We start from the raw sequence: 10,602 nt of genomic DNA on the forward strand, positions 1-10,602 counted from the left end.
TTCCGCTCTTATTTCCTAAGCTGCTCTACTGTAATTAAGATAGGTGTATTTTCAATATCAGAGCTGTGAATTCTCACCAAGGGTTCCTCTTTTTAATTGCCCCGAGTTTATTGTATCCGTCCTTTTAATTTTGAGATTTTTTTCGTCGTAGAGACAGATGGAATATTTAAGCAGTTTTCGTTTAACTTCAAAGAAAGATTTTCCGCTTCTTTTGTTATACTGTTCAAATATGGTAGATTTAGAGAACAATGAAACCTCACACCAGTTCATATTTAAGCAAGTACTTTGTAAAGCTTTTTCGGTTACATACACGACGGCGTGCCGATTACATACACGACGGAGTACCAATCACACAGACGACCGCGCGACGATTACTAGTTTAGTTTTGACTCTCGCATGATGTATGTTAGAGTGCTCTACGAATAAAGTCCACTGTGGAACCAAAACGCTCTCTCATCCTTGTACCTTCAGCTTCTCTCTCTCTTGATTAGTATTTAAGGATCTTGGTTCCAGGAGGGTGCTATAGTGGTGGGCAGCAGGGACCTTGTCCTTCTGTTCATGAGTCGCTGAGCGGGGCTACTGCCAATATCTTATGATGGAGTATTGCGTTCCGCAAGAAGTTCCAAGTGAAAATCATTGCCACTTTTAGCAGTCTTGCGGAGCAGTTTCTTAGCAGACTTGACTACCGCCTCAACCTTCCCATTCGCTTTACTACTGTAAGGAGAGGCTACCATATGTTCAAAGTCCCATTCCTTAGTTAGCTTTTGAAATTCAGCAGTAATAAACTGAGGGCCATTATCACTGACAAGCTGACGTGGACTACCATATCTTGCAAACTGTGCCTTGAGCTTCCGTATTACAACCCCAGAATCAGTGGTACGTAGTCTGTCCAGCTCCCAAAAACCACTATAGAAGTCTACCGTAATAAGGTAATCTTTCTGGTCTTAGGTGAACAGATCAACAGCAACTTTTTCCCAGGGTCGCTGTGGTTCCTCGTGGCTCATAAGTGTCTCCTTGCCATGTGATACTTCGAATAGTCTGCATGGTTGACAGGTTGAGATCCAGTGTCTAAGTTCGGCATTCATATCAGGCCAATAAACGCTCTCCCTTGCCCGCCTTAAACATCCTTCTACACCAGCTTGTGAGACATGTATGTCCTTCTTTATCTCAGCTCTTAGCCCTTGAGGCACCACGAGACGTTCACCTTTGAACACAAGCCCATCATATGCACCAAGTTCATCTCTCATATCGTAATAAGGGTTCAGTTGAGGAGGAAGTTTCGACCGATCCTCCGGCCAACCTTCCAAAATAATGGCTTTAAGCAGCTGCATAATTTCATCCTTTGAGGTCTCGAGTTGGAGTTTTTGTATCTTCTCTGGTCACATTGGGGAGAAATTGGACTGCATTGATGACTTCAAATTCATTAGAGGTCCCTTGATTGTTTGCTGGGATAAATGACCCGCTCATCATATCTGCAAGGTGGTACGCGTGACTAGGAGTGTAGCGGACATCAGCGTCGTACGCAAGGATTCTGAGGAGCATGCCTTGCAGGCGCTTTGGGACCCTATCAAGTGGTTTCTTTGCGATCGATTTTAGTGGTTTGTGATCAGTGTTCACAAGAACGTGGCGGCCATAAGCAAATTGGTGCCATTTTTCCAATGCAAACACGATGGCCAGCATCTCTTTCTCAATTGGTTGCGTAACGAGTTTCTGGATCCGTTAGCGCCCTGCTAGTGTAAGCAAGAGGTCTACCTTCTTGTGGGAGAACAGCTCCAAGGGCACTGCTACTGGCGTCGCACTGTGTGACAAGTTCTTTGTCTGGGTTATAGTAAGCAAGGTTTGAAGCTTGGGTTACAAGGAGTTTTACTTCACTGAAGGCCTTCTCCTTGCCATGTTCCCAATGCCATTCGATAGCTGTCTGAGTCAGTCTTCGAATAGATTCCATGACATGGGAAAGTCTTGGAAGAAATTTGGCAAGGTAGTTGACTGTGCTATCGAGTCTCTCAATGTACTACTTGGACTTTGGCGTTGGTAACTTAAGAATTGCTTCCACTTTCTTTGGGTCAGGTTTCAAACCTTGTGCAGTCAGGAAGGGTCTCATTAAGTCCACTTCTTGCACCCTTAGGACTAGTTTGTGCTTATTCATCTTGATTGACTTGTGACACCGTTCCAATAGTAATGCAAGATTCTTGTCGTGATCTAGCGTGGCCCCTTCAAGAGTATCACCAACCACATAAACCAATATGTCATCGGCTATACACGCCACGCCCAGAAGTCCCCCTAAGGCTTGGTGAAGTCGTTTCTGGAATATCTCAGAACCAGCAGAAAAGCCAAAAGGTAATCGTGTCCATCGGTACTTTCCAAACGGGGTTGAAAATGTGGTGCCAATACCCATGGCTGAGATCAACTTTGCTGAAGTTGCCTTGGCGAGGTCTGGAAGAATATCATGACTGATAGTACTCTCGTTTCAAGGAGAGATTCACATGACGCGGGTCTATGCAGATACGTAAGCTACGATCCTTCTTAGTTGTAATTGCCATTTAGTTCACCCAGTCAGTGGGTTCGTCTACTGGGGCGAGAACTCCCGACTTTAACAAGTCTGTCAATTTCCTGTTTTATAGAGTGCTTCAACGCTATTTTCAAAGGGACAACATCGAAAATGCGGGAAATATAGATTTGGTTCTCCGACAAGTACAACAAGGAGAACTTCGTAACTGACTCACCTGATCCAATCGGGACAACCATTCCATGAAATTTCAGGATTTCTTTCGCCATTTTGAGATTAACTACATCCCAATTTTTTATAGTTTTACTACAGCCTCGGTGGGTGGGGTATCGACAGGGCCCTCGCTGAATCCAGTACTTCTCCAACTTTTGTCGATGTCCTAGGTATATCGACATTTCGCTAAGCTTTTAAACTAGTAATTCAAAAATACCCACTCTGGCTAAAATGAGTTCATGTTCAGTTAACGTTTCGCGAGATAAATGATAAGAGCTTAGATGGTTTACCGTTGACTCATTACAATTTCCAAGGCTCACAAACTGTGTGATACCTCTTGAGCTACCACATGTTCCTCTATATTTCGTAAAAGCAAGACAAAACGCATGGAAGCCTTTTATAATTAATATTAGCTGTCTTAAGTGTTAATGTTTAAGTTTTTTTTTTTTTTTTTTTTTTTTTTTTTTCTTGTAGGCGCCTTTGAACAGTAGGATACTGGCGCGGTATAAATCTTTTATTATTATTATTATTATGGAGTCCCCATCGTGTTGTTCGCAAATCGTGAACCAAATCAATACTAAGATTTTGTGTAACTTAAATTGAATTAAGTTCCCAAAACAATTTGAAAAATTGAATATCTATCCGAGTTTAAACGATGTCTTTTAACAGATTTTTAATAGTGATTACTTATACATGACAGACGATTTTGAAAAGTAGCGGGTTTAGGTGTTTTTCTAAATTTACGCAACTACATGAGAGTGAAATTATTGCAAACGAACTGCGTAGTTGAATTTCGCAAGGTTGCATTGCGTGACACAAAAATTCACTTATGTGGGAAAAGTTCTGAACCATTCTTTATACCTACAGGAAAATAATAATCAAGTTTTAATCGAAAAATATCTTTTTTCTGACGATTTATGAGAACTTATAGTTTATGAACACAAAAGAGGGGCCCTTTTACTAAGTAAGTTCTCGTGGCGAAACTTTTTTTAGCTTAAAGGTTACATTTTCGAATTATAATGACTGCACTTTAAGTGCTGTTAAGATAAGTAACTAAATGACCAACATGAAATATTCTGAATAAACGTGAATCTTGTCATAGCTATCCTGCCTCTGAAGTTTTCTCCCCTTCCTCGTTAATTGAGTGATGAACAAAACAGTAGGTCGCCTGGAGATAAGAGTCAACTTTCGGCGGTTGTATTTTACTAGATGAAGATGAAGATTTTTCTTTACTTAATGATGTTTTATCCTATTGTGAGTCTTAAAGAAGCTTTTACAGACTCAAATCCCTCGTCAAACATAAGTTGGCCGCATAAGTATCGTTTATTTTTTAGACCGCTCCATGTGCATTGAGGTCGAATTTTCGAAAATGCATGCAATTTGTTGGCCGGCTATTCTAGAAGTTCGCCGAAACCACAAAATGTTTTTATATTTCCATGCTCTTCTATCCTATTTCAGTCAGTCTGGATAAAAATATCCTGGGAAAGAAGTTGGAATTTTGCGCTGAACCGAGTTAAAAAGTTACATATCAAACAAAAACAAATTTGAAGTGAAAAAACCGTTAAAAAAAAACAAAATTGATGTGCTTTGTTCTCATAAAGGGTTAATCTAAATGTGCGGAGCAAAACAAAACCCTCGAACCAGAATTTTACGAAAAGGCGAGCTCGGAAATTGTTCCATTTTTGATATTGGGTGTTGTTCAAAACTAGCGTTTGAGCGCTGAGGCGATTTTCGATCAGAAAAAAATTATTTTGCTATATTTGAAAAAACCAAGGTGGTTTCGATTACTTTTAGACTAAGGTAGATTCTTGGGTAAAGTTTGAAAGATATCGATTTTTCGAACGCACTGGACCGCTTTTAGAGAGACTGCCTCTTAATAGGAGGTAATTTAGTGTTAACAACTGGGTTGAAAACGTAAATTAGCCACCGTAAAGGGTAAAAAAGCTGACGTTTCGAGCGTTAGCCCTTCGCCAATCGCTCTGACGAAGGGCTAACGCTCGAAACGTCAGCTTTTTTACCCTTTACGGTGGCTAATTTACGTTTTCAAGCCAGTTGTTAACACTAAATTACCTGCTATACTCTCCCACCAACGCAGCACCACAGTTTCTTTAGAAACTTTCCCCTTTATTCATTTGCCTCTTAATAGGGTTAAGCTACTCGTGCTTTTTGTTGTGGCTGAATCCACTCAAGCTAACTTACTTGCACTCTTTGTTCTGGTGAGTATTTTAACATCTTAGATCACACTTCCACACCTTTTCAACATAAAAGCAAAGAAGCTATCTAAATTCAATGGGAGAAGCCTACACTTAACCACCAACTTTATCAATTTTACCTCCACAACGCAATCGAACACACAAAACAACGCTAGGAGGCATGGGTGCGTCGGTCAGCCAGGCCTATGATCCACTTTATTGACTCACGTGAAAAAGCTCCACTGTTACGGTAATTCTAAGACCACGCCATGGTCGGACACGTAAACCCGAAAAAAAACAACCAAAATAGGGACCATACGTGTAACCCCAACCTGTGCCATGGCGTCGCCTTTGGGGTTTTAAGGCAAAACTAATAAAATAAAGCCTAATAACAGGAATATGAACAGAAAACGAGATGCTACATGAGATAGCTAATAAAGATAGGGACCACTACGGATGATAACGAGATTATAGATTAGTAAGTGAAAACTAAACTAAACAAAGCAAGATGACGCAGCGAGGCCGACCGTAGAATGACACGCGTAACGAACCGGTCACTATTTCTACGCGCGTTACACTAGAACCCGGTTAACCGCCCCGTGCCAGCAAAATAATAATTTATGTCAATTCTAATTTAAAAGTAAAAGCTAAGTTTTTCGTTTGTCTCACGATGTAGTCAAGTATGATGTAGATCGCGACGTTTCGACTGCATACTGCTAGTCTTCTTCAGGCGATGAGGTCGACTGGTCATGCATGATCTTTTAAAGCATGATGCTCTACTGTGATTAGTTGTTTTTCAACAGCTCTGATTGGTGCATTTCGATCCTTGCTATTTCACTCAGTGATTTGCTCCCTCGGCGGTCCGCTCTCGCACGGCTCTCCTGTTGTTGTGTTTTTTGATCGTGGGCCTCCACGCTTCTGGAATTTCTTTTCCGTTATCCCTGTTGATTTCCTTCAATTCGATGAAACACCAGTCATTATCGCGAAGACATCTTTATTTAATTTCTGGCGCAGAGACTCATCATAGAACGCATTTAAACCCAAACGATTTGAATATTACCAGAGTCAACAGGTGCCCGGAGTAATAACAAGAAAACAGTTGGAGCGCGGGAAAACGCGGGAAAACGCGGGCGACCAAGTCTCCACTGGGTTTTAGTTTTGCATCTGATTGTTTGTTGATGGGGTGGTGGAAGTTTCCTGAGCCAGTCATAAAGGGAAGAAAAACAAAGCCATGATCATCTCGGATCAATTCGACACTCAGGTACACACAGTTTTCAGTTACCGATCATTTAGCAGATGTGTTATTCATTACTCACCCTCTGCTTGCTTCTGCACGGATATACAATCCAACGCACTGTTTATTACTATACTTCTTCTTAAATTTAGTAAATGCGAAAGTACCGTTTAACTGACACAATACTATAATACACTTGTATCCTAGTAGCATAACAGAGACTATAACTTCTAGGGCGATTATATCTTACTTTCTATTGGTGGCCAATATTGGTCAATATAAATAATGCCGATAAAGATTACTTAGTTTGAAAATGCTAGCTGGTTGTACTGCTTGCTGAAGTTATTGCCAAGTAAATAGATGATAAACAGTACTTGGCTCAGTATATTTTAAGAATACCCAGATGCGAGTTTGAAAAGCAAGTTATTTACAATGTACAATTAACTCTCTTCTAGTCATGATCTCTCTCTTGATTATTATGCTTGTAACAGGTTTGATAAATAATGATACGCACCTTGAGATTATCTTACACGCGTATCAGTTTTCAAAAACTCTATATATTAAACTTTCTTTTGTAACAATTGATGAGTTTATGGACCCATTGTCCATCACCACCCGTACTTGCCTCGTGCTTCCATTTTAAATTCAGAATTCTCTTTGATTTCACCAAAGTGAAACCATCACAATGCGATATTTACTTGACATAAAGGGCAAGTGTTAAATCCAACTAGTAGAGGAGAGAAAGTTTACCTCGGCTATAATCTAAATCCGAAAAACGAAAAACCATTCGCCCTGACGAAGGAAAAACGTTCGAAACGTCAGCTTTAAAACTCTGTACAGTGGCAAATTTATATCATCAACTAAGTTGATAACACTAAATTACCCTGTTATACTCTCTCACCGAAGCAGCACCACACTTTCTTTAAAACCTCCCCCATTAATAATCTAACTCCCACCATAATCACTACGTCCTTAAGAGCAGTTTTCAACTTAATTTCGAAAAACCAAAACCACATTATCAACAGTCAATGAGAACACAAATTATACAAGTCAACTACCAATAGCGCGGGAGATCGCGGGCGACCAAGTCGCGATTTATTTTTGTTTTGTATCTGATTGGTTGGAGAGGATGGCGTGCGTTTTCTACACCATTCACAGGCGGAAATATAGCAAAAAAGCAATCCCCGAACAATTTTGAAATGCAATTGAAAACTTCTCTATAAGATGGAATTTTACATTGCACTCCCTTGCATTACATATTTTGAAGCCTACGATTTTTGTAAGGGTTTAGTACTTAAAAACATGAAAACAATTGTGGCAATTAGAACATTAATAAAGGAGGACAAAAAAATTGCCAAAGATCGTGCCACTCGAAAAATCCCAAAAAAGCACATTCTTCTTTTTGGTCACGGGAGTTTCCTGGCGTCAAAGATTTGTTTGTGGTGGGCAGCGATATGAAAACGCCAAAAGCTCCTATCAAAACGATGAAAGTGAAGAAGATGAAAAGCCCCTGATAAATTTCCTTGGCCGTTGGACAATTCAGGGCCTAAATTTAGCGCGGACAACAATGATGCAACAAATGATGCAACTATACAGAAATACCTGTGACAGATCTGTGAACAAAAAGAAAGAAAAGAGCCAAAAGGGTACTACCAGGCCGCCCAAAATGAATAAAAACACATTACATGCATTTCGGCATACTCCTTGGTGGATATTTAACTTATAAAAAGCCCAATAAACCATCAAAAGCCACCAAATGATCAGGAATGCGAAGAAAAAGTTATAGAACAAGAATCATTAAAAAATATTTTTTCATTGGCGCCTTTTTGTATGTTCTTTAATCCCTGGCTATTTTTATTTGAAATTTGGCCATTTTAGTCACCAGTGAGTATGGGAAGTCGCTTTTGATTCACATCAAGGCTGGCTTTCTCATGAACTAATACCCTAATCTCTGTTTTAGCATGTGGTTATGACAGTTTAGCTTCCAATGAAGCTTTACACAAACTTTCGTGTGGTTTTGACGGTTGGAAGTTATGGCTTTGCCAGAATTTCTGAAACGACTTCTGATCTCTCTCTCGTTTTTGCCTCAAGTAAACTCCATGAGGACAGAACCGACTTATTTCAAAACCTCCGCGAGTATATTAATGTATTCTAAGCTCCGCCTCCACGAACAATAGCGTGTGTGGCATCGCAATTGACCATTCAAAACGAAACACTACCACGTAATAACTTTGTAAATTCTGAAATCGTTGTGAAATATTACTGGGTTTTGTTTCCAACTTCTAGATATTTTTCCGAAGAAGTATCTCGTAACGCGTTAATCATGTTCACGACACAAAAAAAGGACAGTAAGCTCCTATAAATCATGGTCATCACTACGTCGCTTTAACTCGCGGAAAGAACTTTCCGTACATGTTCTTATAAACATGGTTAAAATCGACAGGTTTGTTTCTGCGTAACCATTGACAACGCGTAACCCAGTCATGTTTTGAGCTATAATTTACATATACACCATCACCTGCCACTGTAAGTGTGCCGCAAAAACGCTCGAGAAAAGTTAAAGTTCTGTGCTATTCAAATGTGCACCTTCCAAGAAATGCAACGCGTTGATCGGGATAAAGGGGTAAGTTTCTAAAGAAACTGTGGTGCTGCGTCGGTGGGAGAGTATAGCAGGTAATTTAGTGTTAACAACTGGGTTGAAAACGTAAATTAGCCACCGTAAAGGGTAAAAAAGCTGACGTTTCGAGCGTTAGCCCTTCGTCAGAGCGATTAGAGGAATTGTGAGTTGTGTGTGGATATATATGCAGAAAGTGGGGCTACGCCATTGGTGGGAATATGGTGACGAGAAAACAGGAATAAATTGGTTGAATGAAAAGCGCTCGTTGATTCCGTGGGGATTAAGGGTGCCGATTTGGAATATAAATTTTTGTTCTAGTGTTTTACGGCTTTCCGAACTGCCAAGATGTAAGGAAAGGCCGCAAACTGCCATATGCTGTTTAGAATGATTAGGAAGATTAAAGTGTCTAGCGACTGGTTTGGATGCGTCCTTGTCATTTCTTTCCACATCGCGAAGGTGTTCTCGGAATCGGTCACCCAGTCGTCTTCCTGTTTCGCCGATGTATAACTTATTGCAATAAGTGCAAGTTATGCAGTAAATAACATTGGCGGAGGTACACGTAAAGTGATCAATGATCTTAATGGATCTTTTAGGTCTCGATATTTTCTCTACGTTGTGAATGAAAGGACAAATTTTGCATCGTGAGCGAGCGCATTTAAAAGTTCCAGATTGGTCATTGGTTTGAAATGAGCTCCTGACTAAAAAGTTGCCTATGTTTTTGTCACGTTTGAATGAAATAAGTGGGGGTTGCGAAAAGATAGTGCCAATCTCTGAATCGTTTTGGAGTAATTTAAAATTTTTAAGAATGATAGATTTAACTGCGTGGTTGTGAGGGTGAAATGTAAGAGTAAATGGAACGCGGTCAGTGTTTTCCTTCTCGGCCGTTTGTAGTGCTTCCTGTCGATCGACTTGTTGGGCATGGTGGTAGCCCGCTTGAACGACAGAAACAGGATAACCACGTTTATCGAAAAACTGGCACATTGCCTCTGATTTTTCGGAAAAATCAGAGTCGTCACTACATAAACGACAAAGTCTGAGAAACTGTGAAAAAGGTATGGAGTTCTTGACGTGTGATGGATGCGAGGATGAATACAACAAGTAACTATGTGAATCTGTAGGTTTGTAGTAAACACTAGTACATAAGCCGTTGCCTTCAATTGAAATTTTGATGTCTAGAAAAGCCAAAGAAGTTTCGGAAATTTCCCAGGTATATTTAAGAGCCGGATGAAAGGAATTGACGGCGGTGCGCCGATGCAATCGTCAATGTAGCGGCCGTAGAGTTCAGGTTTTGGGCCGTGGTATTGGCTAAAAAATTGATGTTCGATAAAACCTACAAAAAGATAGATATTTTTCAGAAGAAATATCTCGTAACGCGCCAATCATGTTCACGACACAAAATAAGGACATAATCTTTTATTTTACTTCTCCTTAACCTTAGTTAAAGCGAAAGTATCGTTAAACTGACATAATACTATAATAAACTTGTATCCTAGTATTACATGTATAACCTAGATGAGGACAGAATCTTTTATTTTACCTCGTCTAAACTTTAGTTAAAGCGAAAATATCGTTAAACTGACATACTTGTATCCTAGTATTACATGTACAACCTAGATTAGAACCTCTAGGATGGTTATGTTTCACTTCCTATAAATGGCCAATATTTCACGGAAGGTTTGCTTTAAAAAACTACCACACCTCTCGATTGCGTTTTTTTTTCGTTTCTTAAATGGCCCTTTGTGCTGTCTTGATCAAGGATGTCGCTTTAAATTAATTGACTCGGTTGATCCAAAGTACATGCGGAAATGGCAAATTCTAACATGTGAAAGATTGTCTCTAA

This window comes from Pocillopora damicornis, chromosome 9 (assembly GCF_964200805.1).
Source record: "Pocillopora damicornis chromosome 9, jaPocDami1.2, whole genome shotgun sequence".
NCBI lineage: Eukaryota > Metazoa > Cnidaria > Anthozoa > Scleractinia > Pocilloporidae > Pocillopora > Pocillopora damicornis.